The sequence below is a fragment of the Rattus norvegicus genome, chromosome 1, assembly GCF_021556685.1.
Source record: "Rattus norvegicus strain SHRSP/BbbUtx chromosome 1, alternate assembly SHRSP_T2T, whole genome shotgun sequence".
Classification (NCBI taxonomy): domain Eukaryota; kingdom Metazoa; phylum Chordata; class Mammalia; order Rodentia; family Muridae; genus Rattus; species Rattus norvegicus.
In genome coordinates this window covers 102,228,893-102,249,918 of record NC_141534.1, presented here as the reverse complement: position 1 = coordinate 102,249,918, position 21,026 = coordinate 102,228,893, and the positions used below count along the sequence as shown (strand labels likewise).

General features: G+C 44.8%; 1 pseudogene; it reads left to right on the top strand.

Moving 5' to 3' along the window:
* The first annotated feature begins 18,127 nt into the window (after positions 1-18,127).
* On the top strand, positions 18,128-18,693 carry Rpl13a-ps3 (ribosomal protein L13A, pseudogene 3; annotated as a pseudogene).
* Positions 18,694-21,026: the final 2,333 nt, after the last annotated feature.

Genomic DNA, 21,026 nt, shown 5'->3' with positions numbered 1-21,026 from the left:
CATTGAACTTTACAAAGGGACCCCAATGGAGGATTTAGAGAAAAGACTGAAGGAGCAGAAGGGGTTTGCAATACCATAGGAAGAACAACAATGTCAACCAACCAGACCTCACCAAAGCTCCCACCAAACCATGGACCCATGGTTCCAGCCACGTATATAGCAGAGGATGGCATTGTCTGGCATCAATATGAGCCAGACATCAATAGGAGGAAAAGCCCTTGGTCCTGTGAAGGCTCAATGTAAGGGAATGTCAGGGCGTTGAGGTGGGAGTGGGTGGGCGGGAGTGGGAGCATCCTCATAGAAGCAGGGGGGAGGGGATAACATTTGAAATGCAAATACATAAGATAGCCAAGGAAAATAAAATTTTAAAAAAGATGCCTCTCTACTTCTAAAAGGAATAAAAACGGGGTTTTATTGGGTGATTGAATCCAACATGCGGGAAGATATTCATGGCGCAGCTATTTTCAAAATATATTTCCGACGTCTGTCAAGAGTCAATAATCTCCAATCTAACATGGGCTATTTGCTGCCCAGGGTCACCCATGTAGGCAAAGTTAACAAGGCCAGCATGAGATATCCCACTGCCTGCATCAAATGAACCACACGAGGATGAGACCGGGCGTGAGGAAATGCTGTGAAGCAGCAGCTGACGGAGCTCTCTGGTCCATTGCTTACCACGCACTGCATTAACTCCTACTAGAAGCATGGGAACGGGACCACTGCATCACTTCATCCCGGGAGTGAAATGAAAGGGATGGATGCATAGCTTTTCATTTTGATATTCTTTTTTTAAGATTTATTTATTATATATAGGTACACTGTAGCTGTCTTCAGACACACCAGAAGAGGGCATCAGACCCCATTACAGATGGCTGTGAGCCACCATGTGGTTGCTGGGATTTGAACTCAGGACCTCAGGAAGAGCAGTCAGTGCTCTTAACTATCTCTCCAGCCCTCGTTTTGATATTCTTAATTTAATCTTTATGCTTCCGAATTAAGAACTAGGCACTGATATAAAATAAAGCTTAGGAAAAGAATTTTCAGTATTAAAGCAATTAACAAAATGTCATGCTTGTATTGAAATTATTCTCATATTAATTCTCATGGAACCATTCACTGAACTTGTTCTTTCTTCCTTGAAGGGTATATTGGATACTGACACACTAACTCTGTTGCCAAGGCCTGCCCATTCCTCACCTCTCACCACAACCCTGAGTCATCCTTTTTCTTCTACACAGTTGCCTACCATTCATGAATAGCTCTATATGTGTTATCGAGGCTCAACATATGAGAAAAAAACATAAGAGGCCTTTTTTTCTGGGCCTGCATACATTTGTCACACTATGATTGTCTCCAACATCCCGCGAACAGTGTGACTTCCTTCACCCTTTTAGCGGAAAATAACTCCCATGTTTGCAGACATCACATCTTCTTTTTCCATTCTTCTCTTGTTGGACACCAACGTCTGGCCCTAACAAGGATATTACTGACAATGTTACAGTCTACACTGGTGTGCCAATCACTAATTCACTCAATTAGAAAAGAATAGACGGGGGGTTGGGGATTTAGCTCAGTGGTAGAGCGCTTGCCTAGGAAGCTCAAGGCCCTGGGTTCGGTCCCTAGCTCCGAAAAAAAGAACCAAAAAAAAAAAAAAAGAAAAAAAAAAGAAAAGAAAAGAATAGACGGGATATATGATAGACATGGTTTTCTTATTTAAAGAAATTCCATGCTGAAGTACAGAGAGGGCCAAGTACTTCACCACCGTATAAAAGTGATACTTGGGAGTCCCTTACTTTCAGTTAAAGCTCCACTTGTATTCCCTAGCATCTAGAAAGATCATGTACTACGAGGGTCTAGAGTTCCATAGTGAGTAAAGGCTGGGTGCAAAGTCAAAGTATCAGGACTTTCCATGACTCCTTTGACTCCAAACTGTTCTAGCCACTGCCATAGACCTAGCTCTCACTGCACAGATCTGTTCAGTTACTTCTTACCGTCTCCATCCATCGGAGGTAACTGCTACTAAAATACGTCAGTGGGATGGCCATTGTATTATGGAGTAGGAAAGCTAGGCTACACTACTGTACCCCTTCTCTCCAACTCTCACACTCTTTGGCTCACTAGCTTGCCTGACAATCCCTGAGTCTTGCAAGAAGTGATCTGTGCATGATCTGTTTCTGGGTAGTGGGCTGCCTTCTCATCACCACAACAGCCACTGAGTCTTAGCAGCCCGAGCAATTGCAACTCTCTCCATCAGCAAAGAATACCATGTGGGAGGAGATATCCAGCAAATAGGCAGACTGTAGCAGTTACAGCAGCACTAACAACTGCACTAACATGGGCACAAACACATGTTTAGGTGGGAAATGGAAAGGCCCATTCCTTTCATTCCAAGAAGTTCGTTCTATGACATCTAAGTCTGTGGTATCCATTTCCCAACAGGACTGTCTTGTCTGCCTTCAGTGGGAGGGGATGCACCTAATTTGGTAGAGACTTGATGCACCAAGGTGGGGGGAAGCCTGGGGGACCACACCCTTTCTGAGGAGAAGTGGAATATTAATTTAAATTTAAATACATGACCATACCAGATCGATAGAATCAGCACAGACACGAAAGCCCCACGCCATTCCCAGGGTCCCTGTTGAATTAACTTCTTTTGTAAGAGTATTGTGAATACAGGACATCATAGACCACCTACAATGCACTCCTCCATCAATATCTCTAGCCTCTATTATTTTTCCAGTCCATGGAACTAATAAAAACTCCAAACATGAAGCATGGAAAATGAACAAGACCAGAAAACACCTTGCCAACCATGTTACTTTGAATCCTGCTGAGATACAACAAAGGAACCACTGACAGCTGCAGGAAAAAAAAAAAAAAAAAAACACCCATGCACACTGTGCTCTTATCAACATGGCAAAAACTAGTCCTGAACAAAGAGGGAACCTCAATGCAATCATTGCCTCCCTGGGATTAGCCTTTGCTGCTGTGTAGGAAACAACCCTTACTAATAATTTGACCCGTCCAGCGGGTCCAGTTATTCAGGGTTCCGAAGGGGCGCTACCCTTGGGCCAATGGGGGGCAAGAGAAGAAGGAGACCAAGCAAGATTCTATTGTCAAGGTCTCGTTTATTGAGAGAAATGTACAGCATTTAAAGCTCTGAGGCAGGAATAGAAGTGGGAACTGAAGCTTAGGGTGGGGGAGTATTGGGAAGTGCCCAAGGATATAAGGTGAATCACTAAACTGCAAGATATCCTCTTTAAACAAAGAGGCAACAGTCTTCCGGGGACATGTTCTTTGAAAAGGTGGAACCCTTCTCAGGAATCTGCTCAGGGACATTCGGTGTTTGCTCAGGCTGAAACATCCTGTGATTGCTCCCGGGGTCTTCCTGGGAGAGGCTTTTGTCCAACAATCTCATAATCTTACAGCAGCCACCTGAGCTTCTGTGGCCATGCAGCCCAGAGTCACGTAGCCACCTCGAACTATGCAGTCACAAAGCAGCCAGGCCCAAATCCAATACAGCTCCCTACAATAATTGATAGAGAAGGGCCCAGTCTACTCTGAGCAGTACTAGTCATAGGCCGGTGGACCTGGACTACACAAGAATGTTAGTTGAGCAAGGCACGGTAAGTACACTCTAAACAATATTCCTCTGTGGTCGCTGCTTCAGTTCTTCCCTTCCCTAGACAATGAGCTATAAAATATAAGATGAAAGATGGCGGGGTTGGGGATTTAGCTCAGTGGTAGAGCGCTTGCCTAGGAAGCGCAAGGCCCTGGGTTCGGTCCCCAGCTCCAAAAAAAAGAACCAAAAAAAAAAAAAAAAAAAAAAGAAAGATGGCATGCCGTAGCCTCAGCTCCATCATCCAGCCCACGAATCTGCCTGTCTTCCTGAGGAGGTGTGTCAGGCCCCAGGATATCCTGGTTAGACCACTCACTGGCAATCCCCTGCCTTTCAGGTATCCCTGGGTCACAGCCAGCAACAATGAACTTCAGTCTCTTCACTTGAGTTCCGTTATCAGGTCCGTGGCTCTGACCAATGGAGCAGGCCTGCAGGGTCCCAGAATCATTCGGGTCCACCTGGGGAGAAGAACGGAGGAGAGCAATGTGCCACCCCCCTGAGCTACATTGTCAAGCCCATGGCTCTACCTGCATCCCCAAGGAGTCCTGCCAGTACCAGCACCATGCAGCCAACCCCAGGAACAACCATACGGCTAATGTAAAAACACAATCAAATAGAGCCAGTACAGCATGGCACCACCGGAGCCCAGCTATCTTCCTACAGCAAGCCCTGGATATTCCAGCATAAAGGAATCATAAGAAAATGACCTCAAGTCCAATCTTATAAAGGACGATAGAGGCCTTTAAAGAGGAAATGAACAAAACCCTTAAAGAAAAACAGGTAATCCAACCAAAAAGGTGACAGAAATGTATATAACTAATCATTATGAAAATAAAAATAGCAGCAATAAAGGAAACGCAAACAAGAAAATCCTGGAGGTTGAAAACCTAGGGACAAGAGCAGGACCAACAGAAGCAAGCATCACCAACAGAAGATATGGTTGAAGAAACCGATATATGGATCAAAGAAAATGTTAAGCCTAAAAAGTTCCTGACATAAAAACATCCAAGGCATCTAGGACTCAATGAGAAGACCAAACAAAAGAATACTAGACATAGACGGGGAAGACTGTCATCTCCAAGGCCCAGAAAATATTTTCAACAAAATCAGAAGAATATTTTCCCAACATAAAGAAAGAGATGCCTATAAATACACAAGACGTTTACAGAACACCAACTAGATTAAACCAGTAAAGAGACTCCTCCCAGTAATAATCGAATAAGTAAATGTACAGGACAGAGAAAGACTATTAAAAGCTGCATGGGGAGGGGGCTGGAGAGAGAGCTCAATGGACAAACGTAGAGACGGCTCTTCTGGAGCTCCTGGGCAACCACATGGTGGCTCACAACCGTCTGTAAAGGCATCTGATGCCCTCTTCTGGTGTGTCTGAAGACAGCTCTAGTATATTCTATGACATACATAGAATAAATAGTTCTTTAAAAAGACAAAAAAAGCTGAAAGGGGGAAAGGCCAAGTAACAAAGGCAGACCTAGCAGAACTACATCCAAAATCTTAACAGTCTAAAAGCCAGAAGGGATATTGCTTGCGGACTCTGAGAGCACACAGAGGTCAGCTAGCCCACACTATTACATCAAGCAAAACTTACCATAGGTGGAGAAACCAAGATATTCTATGACAAAACCAAACTTGATACCTACTCACAAAGCAAGCCCTAATGAAGATACTAAAAGGAAAACTGGAATCCAAGGAGGTTAACTAAACGCTTGAAAACACAGGAAATAACTCTACACCAGCAAAGCAAAAAGAAATCTCTCTCTCTCTCTCTCTCTCTCTCTCTCTCTCTCTCTCTCTCTCTCTCTCTCTCCCTCTCTCCCTCTCTCCCTCTCTCCCTCTCCCTCTCTCCCTCTCTCCCCCTCCCTCTCCCTCCCCTTCCTCTCTCCCTCCCGTTTCCCGCCCCGTCTCTCCCTCTCCCTCCCCCTCCCCCTCTCCCTCCTTCTGTCTGTGTCTTTCCTTTGAGTCCCCTACATCTCCTCTCTCTTCTGCATGGAAGTCCTGCCCCTGTACCACCTGTCCCAGGTCCTGCTGTCAGATCTTTATTACAAAAAACAAAACAAAACAAAACAAAACCATATTTCAGTCTGAACCAATCAGCAGCAAGACTATCTCTTAGGGTTGCCTTTAGGCAATGAGGGTTGTCTGACCTGCATTGTTTGCACAGGTGAGGAAGGTCAAATATTTACACATAGAAAACCAGTGGTGAACCATAGAATGACAATATCCTGCCAACACTTAGCTATCTGCCAGTACAGAATTAACAATTAAAAACACAGAGACATACTTTCAAACAATGTAAAGACCCCAATATCTCCCCCCTTATAGTTCAAGATATGGCTTTATCGCCAACATCAGTAAGCTTTATGTAATAAGAACAATTATGAGAACTATCAGAGAAGAATTATATTGCTGGCGGATGCTGACCTGTTACTGAGTCCGGAGGAAAGAGCTGCGGCTACTGCGCTAGTCCTTCCCTCTCCGCCCCAATGCTGGCTCCCAGATAAAAATGGTGAAATAGAGGGTAGCTAGTGGGGAACCTGACCGGATGGGGCACAGCACTGTCGTGGGAGCCTGCTGAGTACAGTTGACCTGGCGACCTCTGGCCAGAGCCTGACAACGGACACTGACTCCGAGGGTTGCTTAGGGCCCCCGCCCAGAGCCAGAGGCAATGGATGAGCAGAGTGTGGGGAGCATTGCTGAGGTTTTCCGATGCCCGACCGCGTCCTCACTGCTCCAAGCTTTGTTGTTTCAGCTGTATTAGGCGCTGGCTGACAGAGCAGAGAGCTCAGTGTCCTTCCTCATTGTTGTGCTCCACTCCAGCTACTGGAACTCCTAAATTATTGTTGGGCGGAAGAAAATGAGAAAGACAAATGTGAATATCACCATGAAAAAACTTACTGTATTTTGCTGGACTTGTAAGAAGTGTATCTGCCATCGGTGTGCACTTTGGGGAGGAGTGCGTGGTTTAAACCGTTTGGCAGAAATTTATGAACAGCATGTCACTAAAGTGAACGAAGAGGTAGCCAAACTTCGTCAGCGGTCTCATGGAACGGATCAGCTTAGTTCAAGAAGTGGACAGAAATGCAGAAGCAGTGAGAAATGCAAAAGGACGAGTGTGTTCGCGAAATTAGGAACGCGATGGAGATGATGACTGCATGGTTGGACACACAGCTGAAAAACAAGCTCATAACCCTCATGGGTCAGAAGACGTCTCTTACTCACGAAACAGAGCTGTTGGAATCTTTAGTTCAGGAGGTCGAACATCAGGTGATAAAAATACATCCGTTTATGTGCTGCTGAGTGAGTATTAGTTACTAAATAGTATGAAATAGCCTTTTCTGGGAGGAAAAAAAAGAATTGCATTGACAATGGCCAGTTCATTTGTATGTGGTAACCTTGAAGAAAGTACTCCACTGTCTATCCTATCTTGGTGAGTTCAAAGTTCTGTATCTAAGTTATTTTCTTATACCCTAAACCACTTTCTTAGATCCTAAACAACTTAAGCTTCTATGTCTTTAATCTTCAAAAACTTTACCCCTCTTTTGTTAGATTTGTTTTTAAATCTGATAATAAGGAAAACTATCAAGTCTTCAAATCCCATCAGAGACCTGAGAAGGATAAGTTTTACCTCAGTAAATAGGAAGTGCAAGGCAAGCAACTTCCAAATCTAATAAAATGACAGAGACTGCTTGTCACCTGGACAGCCACCCAAGGTTCCTCTGTGTCGGTCGGATATCCACCTTTGGCCACCAGGCCCAGAAGATCTGACAGACTTTTCTGTGAAGCAGGAATTTTGAAGGACTATTTCACCATGTCTCAACCAAGTGGGAAAATTGATTTCCCAGTGTCCTGCTTGTCTACAGTTTGAGCAGCATGCTGTCAGCAGCTGAGGTAAACGGTAGGCTTTTCTTTTGTCCACTGTCCACACTTGACACATTTGAAGCAAACTCCAGGTGGAGGTTCTTGGGTGCCCATCGTCTTCTCCAAAGGCAAATGGGTGTTCTACAAGGAGCTGATGTGCCTCTCTGTCATGAAATGCCTTTTATTACTAAAACATCATAAATGCCACAGTCTGTAGATCTCTGAAGCATTTGAGGACCACCTATCTGAGTATATCTGAATAGACAAACATGGCTTGTTTTTAGCTATTAACTTTTTTGCTTGACCTTGAAAATATATAGAGGAAGCTAAGTAAAGCTTATTTCTATAATTAATTAAACTAGTATCTAACATGACTACAAATATAATTATTTATAGGTTACTGGCTTCTAACTGGTTGACAATAATAGCTTCGGTGGGATTAAAACCGTTCATTACATTGTAAATGAGTCGCATACACCCTTAAGTTTCTACCATCATACAAAAGTCCATACCAACCGTTCTGAAATATTTGAGAATCATTGTTGCTTTCTTAGTCTAAAGAAGATTGTCTTTTCATCCTTTTCCCCCTCACTGCTAACAATAGATAGTAGAAAAAGAAGACTAGAGGAGAGAAAGGAAAGAGAGGTCCCTGAATCTAACCCCCTTTCGAGTTTTGTGTTCCCTGACCATGACTGGTAATAACTTGGAACCAAATCCAATAAAAAACAACAAACATCCATAATCCACCAAATGACCAACACCCACCCATCCCTCCTCTAAGGAGTGAGGGCACCATATAATTTAAATTGCTTCCTTCTGTCTGAAGTGATATCATCTTTTGGGGACCATAAGAAAACTGGGATATTGGTTAAGTCCTGGCAAAGCTGACTGTCTCCCTCATGGTCCAGGCTCTGTGGGGTAAGAAAGTGTAGGGCTTAGCTGAGATATTGGCTAAGGTTACTTGTGAGACTGGACCACCTGAGGCTAACTGCTCTGAAGCTATCCCGGATGCAACTTTTTTTTTTTTTTTTTTTGGTTCTTTTTTTCGGAGCTGGGGACCGAACCCAGGGCCTTGTGCTTCCTAGGTAAGCGCTCTACCACTGAGCTAAATCCCCAGCCCCCTGGATGCAACTTTTAAGGAAACAGCAGCTGAGACAGTCTGTCAGACTGGATCGTTTTTGTCTTCATTGCTTTGTCTTCTTTGATGTCTGGCATCTTTGTTCCAAAAACACGCAAGCTTTTAAAGGTAACATCACAGGGACATTTCTGCTTTAACACGTGTATGGAATGTATGGTGTGCGCAAGTCATCGGAAGATGATTCTCCGTTCTATGTTAGAGCCGGTGAAAGGCTCTTATAAGTCTTATTAGTCTCTTTGGACCGGAAACCAGACTGCAATGGGGCACTACAAATCCCATCTGCCATCTGAAAGGATGGCACAGAATAAGTCATGAGTGCCGTGTGGCCAAAAGGATTCACTGGCTTCCAAGCAGAGATTCACGTCTCAGCAGTCTCTGAGCTGTTCCCACGTAGGAGGCCAGCCCCGCACCACCCGTTTTGTTGTCCTCTTCTTCCTCACTTTCCCTGTCAGCAGCCAAGATTTTCAGGAGGTCCTCCAAGATCAAATCTCTTTATTGTAAGGAATTCACAGCCTTTCATTTCCTGTAAGGGGTAAAACCATACCCTCTTCCCCAACACAACACATTTCCTGACTTCCATTCTGAGATTAACACATCCTTAAAGTAGGCAGACTGATTTAATTCAGCAGTCCTTTCTAAAGCCCAGTGTCTTTCATCAGCTGTGCTACCTGTCCCATTGACATTTTTAAAAAGGCAAGTTAATAAAGAATTATGTAATCTATCTCTGGGAGACTTCATAGCCCCCTTTTATTTTAGGAACGTTTACAGTACAGCTAAATCTTTCTGCAATTGCTTGGCCTTGAAAACGTAACACACTTTACGTTCAATATTTTTAAAAAATTGTTGCACTGTACTGGAGACATATGATGGACTATTATCAGTATTAATCTGTAGGGGTATCCTTAAGATGGCATCACTTTTTAAAATTTATTTATTTATTATGTATACATCATACAGCTTTCTGTCTGCATGTGTGCCTGCAGGCCAGAATATGACCTCAGGTCTCATTATAGATGGTTGTGAGCCACCATGTGGTTACTGGGAATTGAACTCAGGACCTTTGGAAGAGCAGTCAGTGCTCTTAACCACTGAGCCATCCCTCCAGCCCGATGGCATCACTTTTAATGAGTGTATAATTACAGGATCAGCCTTTTCAGAACTCGAGGCAAAAGTCCATTGAATTCCGAATAGATAACCAATTGGATGGTGGACATACTTTAATTCCAAACTCTGCAAAGTGAAACACTTCCATCTACCAGATCTCATCTCTTTGGAAACCATTAGGGGTTACTTCTAGCAGTAATGGTGCTTGATGATATAATGAGCCAGTAGGAAAACTCTCGTTGCCAGGTTATAGAAATTTTTTTCTTTAAATTTCTACTATTTACGTGGAACCTTTTATGAAAACTTGAAGCCTTTAATCTATTTCCTATTAATAATCAATCCATCTCCTCATTTATTAGTGCCAATGGTCCTAGAAAACCAGGAATATGGTTCATCTCTATTAGATGATCGCTGCTTCAAATTACATGTTGTAGTTGTATAAATATCAAAATTAGCTTTGCATCATCTGAAATAAGTTCAGCGGTTTCTATATGTAACATTACTCTTTCGCATATTGAGAGTTGGTAACTATATTAAGAGGTCCTGAAAAATCTAATAGAACTAGGAAAATGACATATAGTTCTGATTATTTTGACTGAAGCAGATGGACTTTGTTATTATTTTACTTAAACTTTCTGGCTAAGAACCCGCCATTTTCTTGGCAATAGAATCTCTTGGTCCAACTGTTCTAGAGCTTGTAGCTTTTATTTATTTAAGGGCCACTGATCTACTCAAACAGGCTTGTCAATTTACCATTTTAACAGTAGTGCAGTTGGTACTCTAACAGCAGCGGTCCCTCTGTATGAACTTGAAAAGCTAATTTCTGCTGTGTCCTGACTATGGACAGTCTGTAACTGTTTTTGATGTTTTTAAATACCTTTATCATGAACATCTCCTATTATATGGCTTGGCTCTGAAGTTAAAGGAATGCTAATCTGTGCTTCCCACCATTGCAATCTGCTCTCTTCTTCACAAATTCTGGTTATGTGTGATTTTGGGCATGTGGGGCCTAGCTAGCTGTGAGGGCAGGACTCAAGGGTTCTACATGCCAGGTTCCTGCCCAAGCACTCTTTCTTGGTTTGGACTGTATAAAAACACCAGCCAGACTCCCATAGCTACAGAGCTGCCTGCCTCCCTGCCTCCTTTCCAATGGTGGGCTGTAGTCCCCAGAACTGTGAGCCCAAACAACTCCTTTTCCCCCTTAAGTTACTTCTTTGTCACAACTGGTCCCCTGGTCACCCAGGCCTCCCTTAACCCAGGCAGGGTCACATTAAAGCCGTCAACAAGTGCAAGATGGTACCCACTTTCATCAGCCTCCTGTGTTTAAATAAGGCTAGTGTTGGGGGTATGTTCTACTGAGGTAACTTATTGTGTAGGGTCTTGTCCCCACAGGATGGATGACATTCAACTCTGCAAGGACATTGTGGACCTGAAGTAGGAGCTTCAGAACTTGGTAGCCATCCCAAGTAACACGTGTGATCACACCCTCTGTTAGCCACTGCCAGGGTTCTGTATCTGCCCTCTGTGCCTCTGGGGTTAGGAAGAGAGGCTTTGCCTCACTTCCTAGTGGGAATTCAGTCTTGCAACAAAGGCTCATACAGGGGGTGTGACCTGTACTTATAATCTAGACACTTGGCAAGCAGAGTCAGGAAAGTGACCCACACATTTGAAATCAGCCTCGGAGAGCATATCTCAGACCAACAACAAGGTAAGCACACATGTAGGTCAGGCAGGGCTACCTTGGAGCCTCAGGCGAGCCTCTTTATATCACAAGACCGAGTTTCTCTTTCTTTGAGAACGGAAGAGTAATAGACCTAACTTCAATCTCAGGATGGCCTGAGGGGAACGGTTGAGTGGCAGAACACTTTCCTAGTACGTGCAGAGACCTGGCTCTGAACCACAGCACCGCAAAGGTATGACAGAGCTGCCCAAGTATGATTAGTTCTGCAGTAAACGTACACTTTGGGTCAAGCATCACTTTGACTCAGAGTCCATTATTGCCATTTTTATCATGTGTGGAAACAGGGAGAGTAGACCAGTCACAGGCCATAATATTGGGGTCAAACCTACATCTATCAGTTATCAATGGTACTGATTATCTGACTCCTTTCCCCTTAAATGACTTTCCTCCCCAAACACTCTGAGTTACCTGTCCTATGGGCCTTGTGCTTATCAAAGGGCTAACCAGTCACGTGCCTGTTGTGTAAGTCAGGGCTTTCAGAGGAACAGAACCCATAGAATTTAAAGGGAATTTATTAAACTGACTTACTCTCAGGAGTCAAACAGTGGCCTCTGCATACTGGAGAGGCTAAGGACCCAGTGACTGCTCAGTCTATGAGGTTAGACACCTCGGCAGTCTCAGCCTGTCCTGAGGGCCTGGCAGATTCCTGTAGAACAGTTCATATTGGAAAACCAAAGAATGCTGCTCTAACATCTGCACAGGAATGCAACAGCCACAGAAGTAGCAACAAGGTAGCTAAAGTCACAAACGGTTGATAATAATAGGCCAAAACCAAAGCTTTACTCTTACATCTTTTACGTGTGCTGCAACCAGAAGGTGACAGTCACATTTGAGGTCAGTCTTCCCACTTCAGCTAGCCTGAGTAAGAAAAGCCCTCACATTGAGAAGTGGCTATTAGCCTAAGTGCTTGAATTACCCTAGATGCACAGAACACATGAAACTCAAGAAGGACGACCAAAATGCGGATGCTTCACTCCTTCTTTAAAAGGGGAACAAGAATACCCTTGGGAGGGAATAGGGAGGCAAAGTTTAGAACAGAGGCTGAAGGATCGCCCATTCAGAGCGTGCCCCACATGTGGCCCATACATATACAGCCATCCAATTAGACAAGATGGATGAAGCAAAGAAGTGCAGGGCGACAGGAACCGGATGTAGATCTCTCCTGAGAGACACATCCAGAATATAGCAAATACATAGGCGAATGCCAGCAGCAAACCACTGAACTGAGAACGGGACCCCCGTTGAAGGAATCAGAGAAAGAACTGGAAGAGCTTGAAGGGGCTCGAGACCCCATGTGAACAACAATGCCAAGCAACCAGAGCTTCCAGGGACTAAGCCACTACCCAAAGACTATTCCTGGACTGACTCTGGACTCTGACCTCATAGGTAGCAATGAATAGCCTAGTAAGAGCACCAGTGGAAGGGGAAGCCCTTGGTTCTGCTAAGACTGAACCCCCAGTGCACATGATTGTTGGGGGGAGGGTGGTAGTGGGGGGGAGGATCAGGAGGGGAAGCTCATACAGAAGGGGAGGAGGAGGGGTTAGGGGGATATTGGCCTGGAAACCGGGAAAGGGAATAACAGTCTAAATGTAAATAAGAAATACTCAAGTTAATAAAGATAAGAGAGAGAGAGAGAGAGAGAGAGAGAGAGAGAGAGAGAGAGAGAGAGATCCTTAAAACCTAGAGAATCAAGAGAGCATGCATGGACAAGATGGCTGAGTTATATAGGAAAAAGAGAATCTAGGAGAAGGGAAGCAGAGTCCACACCCTGGGCTCGAGAGGTTTAGGGTAGGGGTTGAGGTGGCACGGGCTAAGAGGAGCCAGGACTCTGTAATAGGTCCTTGTGCTGCTGGAAAGACCTGGCAGCCAGCATCTGCTTTGATCTCAGTTAGCCCTTCATCCTGAGTTTCTTTGGGACCTGACCCTGGGTAGGTGAGGCAACATTGCCGAGCTGAGGGTTGCAGCAGCGAATAGGCACAAGGTGCTAGGAGGTTGGTGGGAAATGTTAGTAAGAAGGGTATGCTTGATGGGTGAGGAACATTGGCCTCAGCTTGGAGACTTGAGGAGGTGCTGGTTAGTAAGGTTCCACAGAGTAAGTTTGAAGAGGTAGCTCCTCCCTTGGCCTGAAGTGCTGTGGCCGAGACTCCAGTAGAGCCCGGGGAGTGCTCAGCTAAAGGAGAACTGGAATAGGTAGGTCAGCAACCCCAGACAGCTATTCGTCAGAAACCTAGCACACCTAGAAACATCTGGTGGCTCTAGCTAAGGGCTGCAAAGGCCTCTTAAGAACATCAGAGTCCTGGGGGTGGGAAAGGAACTGCCAGACTCCTTGTGAGAGTCCGTGGGGGCCAGTGCTCCCCTGGAGAATAAGGCAGAGAGGACTCTGTAGTGCAGTCTGAAGTCTAGGGAGTCACGCCTGGGCTCCACCCACAGAAGCCATGTACCCTCACCCAATGGGTGACAGTCAGTGCCCAAGAGCTGCAGACCATCCATGCTTGACACACACAGTGGTGGCATTTCTGTCAGTGGGAAAGCTTTACCTTGCCTTCCCTTCCAGGAAGTTCCATGTGTCTTGTGGGTTATACATCCATAGATTCAGCCCCCTGGGAAAATAATATCCCCACTGAAATTTATACTGACCTTCTCTTGTCAAGACCCCTGGAAGATACCGATGACAACTGTCTACTTGGTATTTGTGTCCTGTTCCATTTAGGCGACCTTGAAGGGATTTAATGTATACAAGAGGATATGCAGGGCCACAGGTTGTACTGGCTGGTTTGTGCCAACCTTACATAAGCTAGAGTCAACCCGGAGGAAGGAGCGCCAGTTGAGGAAATGCCTCCACAAGATCCAGCTGTAAGACATTTCCTCAATAAGTGATCAATGAGGGAGGGCCCAGCCCATTGTGGGTGGGGCCATCCCTGGGCAGTTGGTCCTGGGTTCTGTAAGAAAGCAGGCTGAGCAAGCCCTGAGGAAGCCAGTAAGTAGCACCTTTCTATGGCCTCTGCATCAGCTCCTGCCTCCAGGATCCTGTCCCGTTTGAGTTCCTGTCCTGACTTCCTTTGGTAATAAACAGCAATGTGGAATTATAAGCTGAATAAACCCTTTCCTACCCAACTTGCTTTTTTGTTCATGGTGTTTTATCACAGCAATAGAAACCCTATGGAAGACATATGTAAACATGGTGTTGTGTGTGCCCATCTAATGTGTCAGATCTCCATGAACACTGTCTACCTTCCTTGACACAGGGTCTCTCAGTTGCCCATTAATTAGACCAGACTAGATGGCCATTGAAATCCAAGGATATGCTTGTCTCCACTTTACCAGCACAAAGATTTTAAGTAGGTACAACTATGCCTGGTTTTTTTTTTTTTTCTTCTGTGAGTCCTGGGGATTGAACTCAGGCCCTCAGACTCTAAAGGCAAGCAGCTTACCAACTGAGCCATCCCTTAGATCCTATATCATGACTATTCCAAACCTCTGTTCCTACACCTGTAAAATACATACAAGAAGGAGCACAGTGCAGTCACATTAGCAAAAGAAGACACCAACAGAACTGAATCCATACAATCTAGATTGCAGCTTAGTCTCAAGGCTCCCAAAGCATGACCCCAGCTTTTGTTGGCACAGGAAGTTGGAAGGACATTGCACTTACTGAATACCTATCAGATGTCTCTGTTGCAAACCTTGGAGCTTAGCCTTGGAGATAACTCAGAAAACAGTGATGACTCAGAAGAGGGTGTCCTAAGGTAGGAGGTGGCCAGGGTCTCAGGTTGTAAGAGATAATGGGGAGCTGTTCTATGTTGAGGGTTTATGGACTTATCTGCTAATGACAGCTTGTTGAAGATGGGGGGTGTAGAGAAAGGGACACACACACACACACACACACACACACACACACACAATTTCATTTTTATAGGGATTATACCTGGCTGTTGCTAGGTAACTTATGGGCAGAGCCTAGAGGAAATGCTAACAATGGTGGCCTTTAATACCAGCACTTAGGAGGCAGAGGCAGGTGGATATTTGTGAGTTCAAGGCCATCTTAGTCTTATATAGTAAGTTCCATGACAGCCAGGACCTTGTAGAGAAACCCTGTCTCTAAAATCAACAACAATAACGCCTACACCAAACAACAACAAGAGCAAACAAACAAAAGCTAGTAGATAGAACCTGAGGAACAAATCCTGCCCTAGCAAGCGTTACTATTGCTATAATGAAACACCATGAGCAAAGAAGCTTGAGGAGGAAAATGGCTTACACTTCCAAATCATCGTTCATCATCGAAGGAAGGCAGGACATGAACTCAAATAGGGCAGGAACCTGGAAGCAGGAGGTGATGCAGAGGCCACAGAGGAGTGCTGCTTACAGCCCTGCTCCTCGTGGCTTGCTCGACTTACTTTCTTATAGAACCGAGGACCACCAGCCTAGGGATGCCACCACCCACAGTGGGCTAGAAGGTCTTCCCTAGGCCTTCCCCCATCAATAATTAATTAAGAGGATGCCTTCCAGGCTTACCTACAGCCAGATCTTCTGGAGGCATATTCTTAACAGAGGCTTCCTCCTCTCGGTGACTTTCTTTCTTATCAATTTAATATGGAACTACCTAACACAACACCCAGAGTTGGCCACTAACCTCCACCTGCATCCACAGACATGAATGAGCACACAGACAAATATGTATTCTCATTTACACGCATAAACACACAAGAGGTCGTGTGCCTCTTCAAGCATACCCAGAGGATGAAGTAGTGTCCAATCTTGTCCCCTCGACTCCCTGTTTCCACTACTCACACTCTCCTGCCTCAACATCCTGAGTTCTGGGATTGCAAGCACGCACCAGCATAGCTGCCTCACTGTGTTCTCCCTCCCAGGAAAAGAAAAAACCAAGCTGCAGAAGCGGAGAGAGGATGAGCTAATCCAGAAGCTCCACAGACTGGTACAGAAGAGAGACTTCCTGGTGGATGATGCTGAGATGGAAGGTGGGCTCTAGGCCATCAGATCCCAAGCCGCTACTCCCTGTATGACCCCGCAAAACCACTGTCTGTTCCTGGGATTTACGGCTTTGCCTCTACCATTGCTCTGCATACACCGAACCCTTCTGACCTGAGAACCCATTTCATAGTCAAGAGAACAACAGTTTCATCCTCCAAAGTCTTGCCAAGTCCTGTATGTCTTAGCTGATTGCCATTTATGCAGGTGGGCAGGAAGGAATTCTATCGTGTGATAGAGAACAAAGTTACACATCATCTGGATGCATCAAAGCAACTCTCAAAACTTGTCAATATGTATAGAAACCTGTCCCCATGGCAACCTCCCCCACGTACCCAGGATTGGGCTTTCCTTCCCCTCTTGTAGTTTCCTGTCTTCTGTACCTGCCACTCTTGGGCTGGGAGCCCCTGGTCCTGGAGCTGCACCACAACTAGAGGCCCCCAGGATGCCAGGCCTGGGTGCAGCTGTGTCTTGGATATTTTCATCTCAGGACAAAGTCTTTGGAGTCTCTCTCCATGCAGGGGGCAACTTCCTCTTCATCACGTTTTCTCCGAGGACCTCACCAGAGTTAGCTGGGCTGCACAAAACCCATCTTATTCCTGGCAACCTTGAAGGCAGAGATGACTTTTTTGAGATGAACCCTGAATCTTGTGGGAGTCACAGTGTCTTGGCCAGCTTGAAGGCACAGAAATGCTTCCCAGTTCACTGAACCCCAGTAGGGAGCCTCGGTCCTAGAATATCCCTATTTCTGCCTTGAGGTGTCACTCTATGTCTGGGCCAACATTTATTTATACAGTGATGTGTGACTTCATTTAGACATAGGGTTCACCTAACACAGAATCATATACATGTATATGTGTATATATATATATATGTATGTATATATATATGCGTTGTGTGTGTGTGTGTGTGTGTGTGTGTGTGTGTGTGTGTGTGAGAGAGAGACATAATAACATTCACATCACTGTAAAAGCTCAACACAACTTTGAATAGGCCCGTGGTCCTGGACGCTATTCCCACATGTGGATTTCTGGTTGCAGCAAGATAACAAGCAAATCCTAGAGAAATTTCCTACTTCTCCTCTGGCTGAGCCCCACCCCCCATACACACACACACTTACACTTTGTTGAACATATTAGATCTACCTTGATTTTTTTTTTAAATTCCCATCTCCAAAGACTATACTGTTTCCTGGAAATTCAGAAAAAAATAAAGATGGCTTATGGGAAAAGATCTCTTTAGGGAACTAACATCAGATCAGGGTTACCGAAGAATTCAACTTTTTGGCCTGATAAAGACCAGTCCTGGTTTGGAATCTACACCTGCACACTTCTACTTCCTCCGTCCTTACCGCCTTCCAAAATAAAACCTTATTTTAGCAAAGGCAAAAAAGGAGATCTTCCCACAAGAGATGGCTCAGCGGTTAAGAGCACTGACTGCTCTTCCAAAGTCCTGAGTTCAATTCCCAGCAACCACATGGTGGCTCACAACCATCTGTAATGGGATCTGATGCCCACTTCTGGTGTGTCTGAAGATAGAAACAGTGTACTTATAACATAAAAAGAATAAATAAATAAATAAATAAATAAATAAATAAATAAATAAATAAATGGGGAAAAAAACCAACAACAACCCTCGCTTCCCCAGGCGGCTGCTGAAGATGTCAGAGGGGCAGGTATTGGAGGTATTGGAGGGTGAGGCCATCTTCTGGGCCGCCTGGTGGCCTTTGTGGCAAGCAGGTACTGCTGGGCAAGAAGGTGGTGGTTGTACGCTGTGAAGGCATCAACATTTCTAGAAATTTCTACAGAAACCGCTACCACTTCCAAGCCCCGAGCTGCATTTTTTGGTGCACTGTGCAAGGCATGCTGCCCCACAAGACCAAGAGAGACCGGGCTGCCCTGGAATGCCTCAAGGTGCTGGATGGGATCCTTCCACCTATTATGACATAAAAAACAGATGGTGGTCCCTGCTGCCCTCAAGGTTGTGAGACTGAAGCCTACCAGAAAGTTTGCTTACCTGAGACAGCTGACTCTTGAGGTTGGGGGAGTGGGGAGGGGGTACCAGACAGTGACAGCCACTCCAGAGGAGAAACAGAAGGAGAAGGCCAAGATCCACTATTGGAAGAAGAAGCAGCTCTTGAGGCTACAGAAACAGGCATAAAAGAATGTAGAGAAGAAAATCTGCAACTTCACAGAGGTCCTCAAGACCACTGGCCTCATGGTGTGAACCCAATAAAGATCTTTGACCCTCAGGAAAAAAAGAAAGAAAAAGAAAAGAAGAAGAAGAAGAAGAAGAAGAAGAAGAAGAAGAAGAAGAAGAAGAAGAAGAAGAAGAAGAAGAAGAAGAAGAAGAAGAAGAAGCAGCAGAAGCAGAAGCAGAAGCAGAAGAAGCAGCAGCAGCCTCACAGTTTGGGTTTTAGTTAATTCCAGATGTAGTCAAGTTGACATCCAAGAATAGCCATCACGCCTTGTGCCTAAATACATACATTTCAGGTGTAGACTGATCCTTTAGATTTTTTTTAATCTTGGGACTCCATTATCATCAAATCAGTGGTGGAAATCAGGCCACATATCAGGTCCCTTGCAAGAGGAGTACATTTGGTGTTTTGATTTTTTGTTAAAATAGTTACTTTATCCATGATGCTACGTAGAAGGAACACGTTTCTGCCCTCTCACTATGCTGCTAGGCAGAATCTTTCTACTTGACATTTTATAGAAGAGGCAGGCCTGTGAAGAAACTGACTTTAGGTGGGCTGTGTGCCATGTGGTTTTAGTGATAAGTAAGGAGAAGGAAGCCCTTCTGTATTCTCCACACTTAATATCCTTGTTTGCACAGGTCATTAAAAAACTGGATTTGCCGAAATTCTCAAAGGGGTGATCACATCTCATGCATACTGCAGCCTTCAATAGATATCAACCTCCAAGAAGATTATCTCACAGTAAAATTTTGAAACCCATGAAAACATGAATCACCGTGGTTGGAATCAATGAATACAACAAAGAAATGACTTTCTAAGAACCTGATATGAACTGTCAGGGGCCAGCGACATGGCTCAGAAAATAAAGATACTTGCTGGGCAAGCCAGACATCCTGAATTTGATCTCCAGAATCCATATAAATGTAAAGGGAGAGAACTCCACAGCTGTCCTCTGCCCTCCACAGACACTTGGTCCCCCACTCACATGTATGCACACATGGGCTTAGCACCACAGAAATCCAGCCCAATGGGGTCTCTACGGCTTTCACTGCTAAGGCTATGTATGTGCAGAAGCCCCTTTTCCTTCCTCTAGTTCCTAGAAATCCTGGACCTTGGTTGACTTCAATGTGCCCATCCCTACCTCTATCTCCAGGGATTCTCCTCTGTACGTCCCCTCTCATCATGTGAGACACCAGTGATGGAGTTTAGGGCCCCCTAACTAAGTCCGACCTTAGGATCTTATGTAAAGATCCTACGTCAGTTAAGACCATATTCTAAAATCTAGACTGCTTCAGTTAGACTTTATTGCTGTGACAGGATACCTGATACAAACAGCTTAGAGGAGGAAGACTTTGGGCTCATGGTTTCAGAGGGATCTGTTCGTCGTTTAGCTCCGTACACTTGAGCAGGACAGGATGGCAGTGTCAGCATGTTGGAAGAACACCACATTTCACAGTGGGTAGCAATGTCTGTCTCACCTCACTTCCCACTTCTAGTTCATTTGGGATCCCACAACTGTAAGTTGGGGGTTCTGCCACATTCAGGGTATGTCTCCTCTCTGAGAATACCTTGATAGACACACTTAGAGGTATGTCTTATTGGTCCCCCAGGTGCCTCTTCATCCAATCAAGCTGATATGATAAACCATCACAGGTAGACATGAAATTGGAGCAGATTTCTTATCCAACTTCTTAAACTCTTTCATACTCTAATTCAAAACACTAAGACCACACGGCGGGCTCTGTTGTCTCTTCCCCATGGAAAACATACTTACCCCACTAAGTTCCCAGCATCCAGTACTCCCACTGAGTTCCTAGCAGACCTGTATTATATTCCTGCAGTTGCTTTCTTTATTGGTTTTGAAAATGGGTATCTAGGACCAGCAGGATGGTTCCATGGGTAAAAGTACTTGTCACATAAGCCTAATAATCTAAAAGTTTCATGCCCATAGCCCACTGTATTAGTGACTTTCATAGTGTTGTGATAAAACACCTTGATCAAGGAAACTTTTTTTTTAAAACATTTAATTGGGCTTATGGTTCTAGAGTCCATGGTGGTGCAGTGATGCATTGTGACAGGAACAGATGAGAGCTCCTATCTTGAACCACAAGAGGGAACAAAAGACACACTAGGAATGGTAGGGGTCTTTTGGAACCTCAAAGCCCACGTCCAGTGACTTCCTCCAGCAAAGCCACACCTCCCAACCCTTTTCCCCCAAATGGCCACCAAATAGGAGCCAAGTATTCAAAGGCACAAGACTTATGGAGGACATCTCATTCAAACCACCACACCCACCTTAAAAAGTCAGATGAAATAGAAGGCATTTGCAATCCCAGCAGTCCTACAGGAGAGGAGAAGAAGG